Consider the following 11,955-nt stretch of genomic DNA (forward strand, 5'->3'; position numbering starts at 1 on the left):
AGAGTCCGACTCACGGACCTGAATATAGAACCAGACATGAGAGTGTTAAGAAAAATACATTTTAGAAACTCGTATCTGTTTTTGCTCCTTGAGGTAATTCGGGAAATCAATTCTGGAAATAGATTCAGTAAATGAAGATCGTCCAGGGAGGAGTATATCTTTTCTCCTCTTTGTTTTCACAGATCCTGTTAAACAAACGGTCCTGGCTCACGTTCGTCTCAGGACAGAGCTGATTTACAGGTGCTCCGACACGCATCGCAATCAGGCTCGTGCCGCCGGGAAGTAGTTCATCGAAAACCTCCCGAGCTGAGAACGTCAACAACGACGAGAGGAGGGAAACTCGAGGTCAAACAAACACAACAACAGCAGGAGGGCAGACATTTTCAAGGACTCCTGCTCAGTGAGCAGGATCTCAGTTTGTGTGGATGCCTGTGTTGAATCTCACAATGTGAAATGCTGCAGGCTCAGGTCGGACAGTCCTCGCTGAAATGACGGCTGTAACGAAGCTCGCTCTCCGTCTCGTCCACAGCGGCTGTGAGGTCGCCGAGGCTCCACGGCAACCAGAGATGGAAAGTAGTGTCTCAGAACGGCTGTAATTTTACAATCAAGAGTTTCCACGGTGAGTGAGTGATGACTGTCAACGGCGAGAGGAAAAGAACAGAGAAGGAAAGCGACGAGAAGAAGAGCTGGTGTTCTGATTCATCATCTCAGATATCGTCCGTCCAGCGTCCTCGTCACTCAGAAGCTGTTTTCACACATGAACTCTAAATATATGGACACGATTTTACTTTTGAATTCTCTGTTGTCAGTTTGTGTGAAGCAGCTGATCGTCGACTCATTCACGACGACGAGAACACGTGGGGGACATTCCGGCGAGGGGCGGAGCCTGTAGGGCAGCAGGAGGCGGGACATGACGTATAAATTTTGCTGTGGAAAAATCAGTGTTGTTGTTTACAGCTCGTCCACACCGGCGTCGGTCCTTTATCACCAAAACATCTGGAATCTCCTCGTCTTTCCAAGTTGACGTCTTCGTGTTCTACGTGACCGGCTCCTCTTCTTCATCCTGAGAGATTTTCATTCTTCCAGTTTCACGTCCGTCACGTGTTAGAAACCTCGTCCACCCGCTCTCTGAGTGGCGGTTTTGTCCCCAGAGTTAAATCAACAGAACCCTAAGACACAAGCAGATGAAGAGAGGAAGTCAGTTCTCCTGCTCCTGCAGAACGAGCAGACGCTGCAGGACGACCTCCTCTCCTCCGTCTCTTTGTCTTCACGTGATGTCGCTGGCGGCCGCGTGTGTTTTTCTCCCAGAATAAAAGGCGGGAGAACAGAGAGGCGGAGGATGATCTGTGTGTAGAGATCAGTTCTGATGTGTGTGTGTGTCAGTGTTAAACACAGAGTCAGACTCCTGATTGGTTGAGTGAGGGCAGGACACATAAACTCATTCTTGGGTTCAGGGGCTGAATCCTTCAGAAGTTCAATCGCGTCACGAACAGGATTCGAACCTGTGCGGGGAAACCCCATTGGATTTCGAGTCCAACGCCTTAACCTCTCGGCCACCGTGACGGTGCAGTTTCTGATTAAAGCACAATGACTCGTGGGATGAGTCAGGCTGGGGAGCATCCAGCTGCTGGAGCTTTTGTGTCTCAGGTATAGAAGGACACATTCCATCATTCTAAACAGGACGGCCTGTTGCACCTCGGTGGTGTAATTGGTTTTTTGCAGCCTCCCTCCGTAGGACGCAGCCAGCGAATAGAAACGCAGCTACCGACTCTAAATGATGTCATCACCACGAGACTGCAGCGTTAGCATCTGAGATATTTTGGCCCCATTTCTGGAAGTGGAGATATTTAGTTTTACTCTTTATTCGAAGGTCGTCCCCACGAAGCCAACGGATCAGGTGTCATTCATTCCTCTGACGGCTCCCTGACGTCTGCTGAAGTTTGAACAAACACTGTGTTTCTGAATTCAGACGCTCTCGTGATTTTCACACTCAAACTTGAAACCCTCCTCCGCCTGGAATCTGATGATGCTTGTGTCCTTCACAAAGACAGGAACCACAGAATAACTCAGTGTTTGATCTTTAATACATCACATCGGTGCCGTCAGGCTGAAAAAACTGCTGCGAGCTTTCTCTGCTGTCACAGAACACAACGCAACCTTCCCTCAGATTTTTCTCCTTTCTTTCTTCTATTCAAGGTGAAGGCGTGCAGCGGCCCGTCCTCGACCCGCTCTCTGGAAGTGAAGTGAAAATGACAGCGGAGAAGACGCAGAAACAGTCGGTGTCGGGTGAGTTCACCTTCTTCTCTTTTGTTTTGACTTTCTCATCAGCAAAGTGACGGATGTGTTTAAAGAACGTGATCGTGAGGACGCAGCGTTGGACAAAGCGTAGAGGTTCACTTGCCTTGAAGCACAAACGGAGATACGATATAACCGTCCCTGTTGGTTGAACAAAACATCCACTAGGGGGCAGTGCAGAGTGGAGACACGTGGCGTCGGTGGGCGGGGTTGTGATAAACAGCGCTGGTTCAACTCACAGAGTCTCGACTCAAAGTTCCATCGTTGTTTAAATTTCTTCCTCATGTTTATGAAGACGAGCACGAATACGCAAAATACAGACTGAAGGTTCCGTCCGTGTTCATACACGTAAACCATGACGCAGATGTAGCCTGTGGGCCAATGTGGAACTTTGGCCAGATGGTGGCGCTAGAAGAAACTAAATGTGCTCAGGATGTTTCTTGAAAATGTTTGATTTCATGTTTTTTTTTTCTTTGTATTTGTGAGTTTTAAAGAAAAAAAAGACGCCAATAGTTAAACCAATCTTTATTTTTAGATAAATGAATTAGGTTTATGATGAATCGTGTTTCAGTGACTCAAACACTTCGTGGCTGGTTTTGTTACAAGTGTCCGACTCAGAACTTTTAAATTCAGATCATCATCCCTCTGGTCTGTCGTCACATGTGGTTTTCTACCTTTTCTTTGTTCTCTCAACATCTTTTAACTCTGAGGAACAAACCTCTACTTCATCTTCCCACAATCCCATTTGGCTCTGAATTATTGAAGCGACCGGTACTTTGGGCGAGAAACTGAGTGAGTGAGTGAGTTTTGACTTTTTTTTGGGGAAAACCACTTTTCTTTCAAGCCCACACACACACACACACACACACACACACCTTCAGATGAACCCACATGTGTTGTGTAGTGAAGCGCTCATGCAGAAGGCTGCACCGGGCGACCTCGCCCTCCTCCCGTCCTCCCGCCGACCCTCTGCTTCACTAAATCCAGCGGAGGCCGGTACACTTACATAAGCCGACACTCACCTCACCGCCCTGCTCCCTTTTACTGTTACTATCGGCTCGGTGCCTCTCACAAACTCTGCCCGTCCATATGTTTTATTCTCTGCAGAGCTGAACTGAACCGTGTCCAGTAAACTGCCGCTGTCGCCGCGTTGTAGCGTCTTTGTCCTGCACGTAAAGATCAGAATGGGCCTCAAGGGTGAAAGAGAAGAAGAAGCAGAAATGCAGCTTAAGGCTTTACGAGCTCACACCCTCAGGTCACCATGGAGACAGGGGTGTTTTGGGTAAAGTCGTCTTAACGGGCTCTGCTTGTTAAACACCGAGGTTGATGAACGGTTTTAAAAGCAGCTCTTGTCCACGGCTCCATGCGTGTGTTTCAGGAGGAAACTTCAGGAGGAAACTTTCAACCTTTCGTGACGTCGATGGGTGTGAGATGTGTTTAGGGCGCAGTGAGGCGGAAAGGTGTCGGTGAGGTCAAGAGCTGCGTTCACACACTTTCCAGGATCCCAGAGAAACCTGGGAACGTTATTTCTAATCACAGAAAACTACTTCTGAAAAATAACTTTCCTCATCTCCTCTGCCGAGAGCAAACTGTCGTATCTCTGTAATAAGTTCTCTGCTCCGGGCCGAGATGTTGGGAAATACTGGCGCTGACGACCACTGATGATTAATTGGATCCACATCTTCAGGATCTTCGGTCTCCGGTGTCGTGAACGATTTTGTTGCCGTGGGAAACATCTCACCTGTCGTCGTGTCTGTTGACTGTTGGTTTGTGGGCTTGTACAGAAACGTGTGTGTGTGTGTTTTGATGGCCCCCCCCCCCCCATGTCCACCATATAACCCCACCTCCTCCATGTTAGCAGATGGGATGTGGACCAAACTATAAAATCAAGGTTGATGTTCAAAGATGGTTTCAGGGAGTTCTTATCACTCTGATGTTGAAGTGTTCATGTTTCTGATAAGTTAAAACAACGTGACTCAGGATTGGTCGAGTGCACGCGTTGGGCGGGACATCGATACCACTGCTCCGATTCCACTCTGACTTCAGATGACGTCATCACCACACGGTGGCAGCGTTTGTATGGGACACATTTTAGCTTCATGTCTGAGTCACGTCGTCCGTCTTTATTCAGAGTCATCGATCGACTCTGTTCACAGACGAGCGGCGGGTTAGTGCACGTCACTGTCCTCTGCTCTTCGTTTTCTGACCGGAGAAGATCCAGAGTGAGTGAAGGATTTTAAAGCCTCTGCAGGAGGTTTTTATAATTGAAACACAGCGACGTGTGCCTCAGTGTTTCCTCTTTACTGCATGAACTTCCTGTCAGTGTGGATTAGTGCTGGGCCGCCGCTCCGCCCCGGAGAGGAGCTGTTTAGAAAACTCAAGCTTCCGTCTGACTTATGGCAGAAGACGAAGTGACAGCAGGAGAACGCGTTGGTGTTGAAGGACGTTTACACAGAATAAACCTGTTCGCTGCCACAGAACACGACAGCGTGAACACGGCTGAGGGGACTCGTCCGGGACAGACGTGACGTTCCTCGGCAGGAGGAGCACAAGTCTCCCAAGTGATCTCAGGCTCTAATTCATCCTTAAGTGGTTTAATATAGTTTAATTAACTTAAATTACACTTTCATTTCATTTGATTTAGAATCAGCTGTTTGATCCTCGTTAATGTGATTTTTTGAGTTTGTTTGAAAAACGCACACGAGGGAACTTTACATTATTTCAGCCCCATTCATTTTATCGTTTCGTCCATTTGTGTAAACAAAGTTAAACGTCTGTAACCACGGGAGCCGCTCGTCAAACTGGTTGATTCGGTCTTTTTCCACTGTGAACCGTGTAGCGCTGCAATAAACCTGCAGTTCAGCCGCGCGTACGCAACTAGCTGCGTCGTTTACGTTGTCGCTCACGTACTTCCTTAGGTGCTACGTGTGTTTCTGGGGGATTCCAGTAGAGGGCACTCTACAGAACTCAGACTAAAGATTGTAGAGCGCTCTGCTCTACCCACGACCCAGTCCACGCCGACGACATCACCATCTTGTTCCGCCCTTACAGACGTCACCTAGCAACAGAGCTATGGTTCGCAAACGTTTTTCAGTTGAAAAGATGTTTTCTTGACTTGTGTATCGTTCACTGGAGTACTTAAGAATAAATTCATCTGACATACTTGCCTCGCGTCCTGTCACCATTACCTCCCGCAGATTAGTCGTGCCGCTGTGATGCAACCGATCTTCGAATGCAGCCTCCGAAGGAAGCGACGCCTGAATTCAGACGCAGCTTCTGACTCAGGCTGATCTCTCTGCAACTTCAGTGCATTAAATATAAACAAAGACACTCGAGGGGATCAACGTTTTGGTGAATGTGAAGATCGAGACAGAAAAAGCGATGACACGTCTCACAAATGTGCGTAATTCTGGACCTGGTCACACAAACTCCTCCATCTCGTATCGCTGATGATTTCACTCTCCGTCGTTAACAGCAAGTATATTCTGTTGAAAACTTGAAATTCAAATTTGAGTTTCACAGACTGACGGAAGGATTAATAAACCGATTGTTAAACACGAGTTAAGCTGAGGGTTATTCAGGGTGACGGAGTCGTTTAGGTTCAAATTCCCTCAACAGAGATCTGGACAAGCTCTGACATACGTCTCATTTCTAAAGCACACGTATGTAAATGTCACTACGGGTGGTCCCTTCTGTGAGCACTCCACCTGCAGCTTCCTGCCATCGCAACCTGCAGGGCCGCTCTCAGATCCAGATGAAGGGCCCTCTGTGCGTCTCCGGAGCGCCGACAGCCAGAGGAGACACTCGGAGCGAGGTAACAGCCGGTCTCCGAGGGGCTCCCGGAGAGGAGAGGGACACATAGACGACAAGAGGAGGACGGAGACGTATTAGAGTGTGTGGAGGAGCGAGGGCGGAGCCAATGCAGCAGAGAAGTGGAGACGGGGCGTTAATGAGTGAGCGATGGAGATGAGAGCGAACACTTGACACCGAGAGACGAGACCGAAACACACGGTCTCATAATCATGAAGCCGAGAGGAAGAAGATTCTTCTGTCCCGTGAGGTTTAACATGATTTTATTTTAATTAACTTCTGACAAAGAATTCCACTAATTAATGCATCATCTCTTTAGATTTCACGTTATTTTAATAAAGTTTTCCTCCAATTTTTTTATTTGTTGATTGAAACACGTCAAACCTGGTTGAGAGGTTTCATCTCATCATCGGAATCAGAAAACAATCAGTAACTGTGTGTGTGTGTGTGTGTGTGTGTGTGTGTGTGTGTGTGTGTGTGTGTGTGTGCGTGCGTGCGTGCGTGTGTGTGTGTCTGTCTGTGTGTCAGCATGTTTATGTTACTGTAATGTGTGTGTGTGTGTGTGTGTGTGCGTGCGTGCGTGCGTGCGTGTGTGTCTCAGCATGTTTATGTCACTGTAATATGTGTGTGTTTTAGTTTGCTTGTGTGTGTGTGTGTAGGTATGTCAGCAAATGTGTCATTATCTGTGCGTGTGTGTTAATGTGTCAGTGTGTGTGTGAGTTTGTACGTGTGTGTCAGCATGTTTATGTTAGTGTGTGTGTGTTTTAGTTTATGTGTAAGTGTGTTAGTTTATGTATGTGTGTTTGTGTGTGTGTTAGCCCATGTAAGTATGTGTGTGTGTGTGTGTGTGTGTGTGTGTGTGTGTGTCTCTCCTCACTGAACTGAATAAATTACATTACGTCCCTGTGTCGACTGCTGACTTGAGAATTGAGCACTGAACCCTGGTAACTCCTCGTTCTGATTCCTGCTTCCTTCCTTGGGCGGGGAGGTGAGGTTGAAAGGTTCTGAGGAAGATTTCATTTCTCCCTGTAGATATTCATGGAAAAATAATGAGACATCTTTGTGCGTCGGGGCTCTCATTAATAAAACAACAGCCTGGCACTCGGCGGGGGAGCCCGGAGAACAGGAACATGATTCCATCTTTAAGTTATTACTGAAGCAGCTCTGTGTTGGTGCCACGTGGTCGTTTGGTCGAGGTTAATGTGGAAATGTAACGATGATGATTCTTCTCACCTCGACCTTCATTGTTTGTCCTGCGTGAAACATTTCACCATCACTTACCTGCAGTTTAAAAGAGCACAGGTCGATTACACCGGTTACAGGATGATGAACGTCTTCGTTTCCTCGTGTGGCTTTTTGAGTCCAGTTCCCTGGAATCATCCTAATATGATTTTTTTTATTCATTTATATTATCTTGATCCGTAATGTTCAATAATCCTTGACATTGAATCCCTGCTGGAGCGTCACGTCCTCACATTTAATTTAGAGACATTTATTTTTAATGCCTGGTTGCGATTTGTGCCCGAATCTGATGCAAATTCTAAGTTGCTCGATTCATTTAAGATTCGGACGGAGTTTTAGTTTTGTCGTGTCGTGTGTTGTTGGTACGTCATACCCTTCATACCCAGAGGAATTCAACTGGCAACCAAGAGGTCCTGAAATCAATTACATCAAACATATGATTACAAATCATTGTGTATTTGTAAATCATCTTGTTTTCTAAAGTTTGTGTACAATATAGTTGCTTCAAACATAGTTAGCTTTCTTTCAGCAAAATATCCAAATATCCACACAGAATAAAACGTACGATCGATGCTAACAAGCTCGTTAGCATTGCTAGCAAACAAACTTATTTTACAAAACCATGGGTTCTGAACTGGTCCGGAGGAGAAGTCCGGTCGTGTCAGACTCCAAAACATACAGTGCATCAGTTCTATTGAACAAGACTTGAAACCAGAGATTGAGACATAAACTCCTGAGGAAAATGTTTACTGACGTTATCTCTGGACCCGGTCTACGTTTGAACTCCTTTTTTTAAACCAAATAGAATGAAAGTCACGAACGAATCGTTTTCAGGAGCTTAAAGAACTCAGGGTCAGATTCAACATCTGTCGAGGATTTGTTAAACTCTGGGCCCAAAGCTTCTGCTGTATATTCAGCCATCACTGCACCTCCACAGCTATTTTGGGGAACCACGGGTTTCAGCGCGAGAGATGTTTTCAAGCTCACACAAATGGATTCAAACTGATCTTCTCCCCTGCTGAGCTCGACGGGCTCAAAAAGCCTCCAGCTTCACCGCAGAGCTGAGTGAGGCTTGTCTACTCGGACGCAGAGCGAGCGAGAGCCAATCAGGGTCAGACGCACAGAGCTGCTGACTTAGAACAAAGTGGAGGAATATACGAAAGACACAATCTCCAACTTCCCGAGTGTCTAAGATTTGACTCACAGAAGGAGGGAGATGCGACAGAAGCTGTCGATCGCGACGCACTTCCTGAACTGCAGATCAACAAGAGGCAGGTTTGGGTTTGAGTGCACACGGGGTCCACCTGTTCCTCTCCTCCGCCAAATCCTTCGCCGTTCAGCCCGTCTCAGCTTCGGCGGCGTCGACTTTAGCTCAGAAGTCGATCTCCGAGACAGAGAAGAGATCACGAGCGGCTCTGGTCTGAGTCTCTCCGTCATCGCTTCGTGCTTAAAGTTTCTAACTAGTTGACAACTGAAGTCCGGTGACGCACCGATATTTGTTTTTAGTGCACAAGACATTTGGATTTTAAAAATATAAGCCTGCAGCGACGCAATTAAATGTTCTCAAATATGGTTTTGGTCATTTTAGGTCGTTCTTATCACACTGATGTTAGTTTAAGTACCGTTGGCTCCATCCCTCAATCGCAACAGCACAGACTTATGCTTTTTAATCCACTTCCTTCCTGCACAAAGTTCCCAGACCCCAACAACACAGAGCTCTCGTCACAAATCCGTCGTCCCTCCGCTTCAGTGTCGCGGTGAATGTGACTCCAGCCTGAATGAAAACTGCACTAATGAACTCTGCCTTTGTGTTTTCAGGATTAGAGTCCACGTTTGAATGAAAAGTGATTCACTGACTTTAACAGTTTTTTGAAGGTGAACACAACATCCTGTGTTTTTCAAACATCCAGAAATGGTTTGACGACGTCCTTCAACCCTGAACTCGGCTCGTTCATCCAGCTTAACGTCTCTCTCTGATTTAACAGGAAACTAATTGTGAGCATAAACTAAACAGAAATCATCAGTGCTCTGAAAATCCTTAATACTTGCTAAAGCATGTAATTACCATGCAATAAAAAACGTAACAGGCAACATTTAAAGAGGCACTTTTCTCATTTTGATTAATTTAGTCTTTTTCATGAAAAGAGGAGACTGTAGTGATTCTTCTACAGTCGCACCTTCTAATTAATCAACCTGAAAGCTTTGCAGGCGCAGAATGCAGCATTCGACTAATTGTTCAAGAGTGTGTGAATCTGTGGAGGATCCGGCAGGACAGTTAGTTAATGCATCAGGTGATTAACACGCAATCAATTCAAACATGTAGCCTGAAGTGATTTAAAGGCTGCATCCTTTCGTGGCTGCATTTGAAGACCTATTGCATCATAGCGGCTCAACTTGACTGTCCCATTTCGAAGGCGCCTTCAAATGTGTCCGTCCATCCCAGAGAAACAAAGTCTCCCCCTGGTTCGACCTATCCCGGGATTCAGAGGAAACAAGTCAACACACTCAACACTTGAGCATTATGCTTCAATCAAACAGCACACTCTGGTGCTAGGCAACAGCAATAAGGGCGGGACGAGTTGGTGACATTGATCGCAAAATGTCTTTGGAGACTAGAGTGTCTAATTTCAGGCCTTAGTGGGCTACATTACACAATAAGGAGTCTTTGTCCTTGGGAGGACGCAGCCTCTGAATTGACATATACATGCATGTAAACAGTAGAAGAGCTGTATAATTGTGTGTGTGTGAATTTGACTCTTTCAGATTAAAAGAGCGCTATAAAAATGCCATTTACCTTCCATTTGTTATATATATAATATGCAACCAAGAATAACTTGAACTATGAGTGTTCCGTCCTCAGGCTTTGAAGGAACCTCTTCTGTACTCGTTCATGGCCTGTGAGGCAGAAATGCACCATTATTCCAGGAAAATCATCCCACTTGCTCTAAGTGACCTTTTCTTTTATAATGATTAACTTCATTGGAGCTGTGCGCTGTAGCAAAGCTGTGGAGGAAAGCTTTTTCTCTGCAAGGCTGAAAAACCCAGTGTGAGGAAACCAGAGTTGACGCCTGAGCAAAGTGCAATTAAAGCCGTCAAATGTCTATTGATCCACGGCGGCCATCGTGTTTCAAGAGCAAAGGTAATCTACATACTGATCCACACAGTTTAGAACGCTGTAATCGTTGAAGTCTTTAAGAGGAACGTACGATTTCTTCGCTGTCCAATGGTTCCAGGCCAGAGGAGCCAGGAGCTGATGGTGGTGATGGTCGCTTGTCCACAGCTTCGGCCATCGTTTGCAAGAAGAGAGATAATTCGTCCTCTGATCGCTGCTACTTCCTTCGAACGGACTGGACGGTCCAGTTACTCGTGACGGGCCAAGGTTAGCTGTTAGCATGCTAACTTCAGTAGGAGTAAAGAGGTAATAAAAATAGGAGCAAAACTTAGGGTTGGTTCAGTTTCCACCTCTAGAGGCAGCGATGAGTTATATGAATGAAGTTTCATGACATAATATAATGTGTAAGAACTGAATTTGACTCAGCTATCGTTGTAGCTATGCTAGTAGCTGAGCTTCAGTGAAAGCTGTATGATATTCATGGAGGTTACACTCTTCACTGATCCTCTGACTTTTCATCCAGCGCCATCACCTGGTCAAGATATGAATGTCATGACACTGAAATGTTTCTAGATGAAACATCAGACATCAACATTACAGCAGTTCATCCGGAGGGGAACATGAATATCTGAACAGATGTTTGCATTGGTGTTGTTGAGGTGACGCCTTTTTTCCATCAACAGATCAACCTCAGAGCTCTAATGTAAAACATATCAGATCTACAGGCTCAGAAACTGAAACAAGAAAAAAGAATAGTTTACTTCATGGATATTTACATCACTAATCATTTTCCATAAAGTGTTTAAAACCATCAGAGATGGAGCTGCTGAATATTTCTGGATCACATCTCGCTGCTTTAAGAGTGAAGTCTTATTTCTAATTTTTACAAACAGTTTGGTTGATTACACAGTAAAGCTTGTGTTAAATTAACTCACAGGTAAAAACAATCAATCACCTCTGACACAGCTTCCTATAGCGTGTGTGCAGCAGAGAGGGATTTTCACGTTTACCGATCTGAAACCAACTCAACGTGATGATCAATGGAGGTGGATGAATTATAAGTGAAGAGTAATTTCACACTCCACTTCCACTTCGTCATGGATGTTACGCCTGGTCATGTGACGTGGAGGAGGGGAGAAACACACAATACTTTCATTTCACTGACAGGCCTCAAAATGGTGGATCCTGGGTTTGGTTTGCTGAATTATTTCAGTTTAGTGGCTTCTGCTAACTCACCTGCGGATCACCTTGTTCTGTCTACGTCTCTGTACTAAATTTGCCAGAGTGCAACAAAAGTGAAGCCATTGCTGTATTATTAAACAGCTAGTGATGCTAACGGTAGATCAATCTCAGTCCTGATCACCAACTCTGACTTAGACACTTTAGCTTACTTACCTTTTTATGATAATAATGTGTTAACGTTAAACCTTGGCCCTGATCACCAGCTCTGATTTAGCTACCTTGGCTATAAGCTATAAGTAACTGTATCCCACATT

General features: G+C 45.6%; 1 non-coding gene across 1 annotated transcript; it reads right to left on the minus strand.

The window, feature by feature from the left end:
- Window positions 1-1,481: 1,481 nt before the first annotated feature.
- Window positions 1,482-1,563, minus strand: trnas-cga (transfer RNA serine (anticodon CGA)). The gene has a single exon. It is a non-coding gene; the product is annotated as a tRNA-Ser (tRNA).
- Window positions 1,564-11,955: the final 10,392 nt, after the last annotated feature.

Source organism: Paralichthys olivaceus, chromosome 1, assembly GCF_024713975.1.
Source record: "Paralichthys olivaceus isolate ysfri-2021 chromosome 1, ASM2471397v2, whole genome shotgun sequence".
NCBI lineage: Eukaryota > Metazoa > Chordata > Actinopteri > Pleuronectiformes > Paralichthyidae > Paralichthys > Paralichthys olivaceus.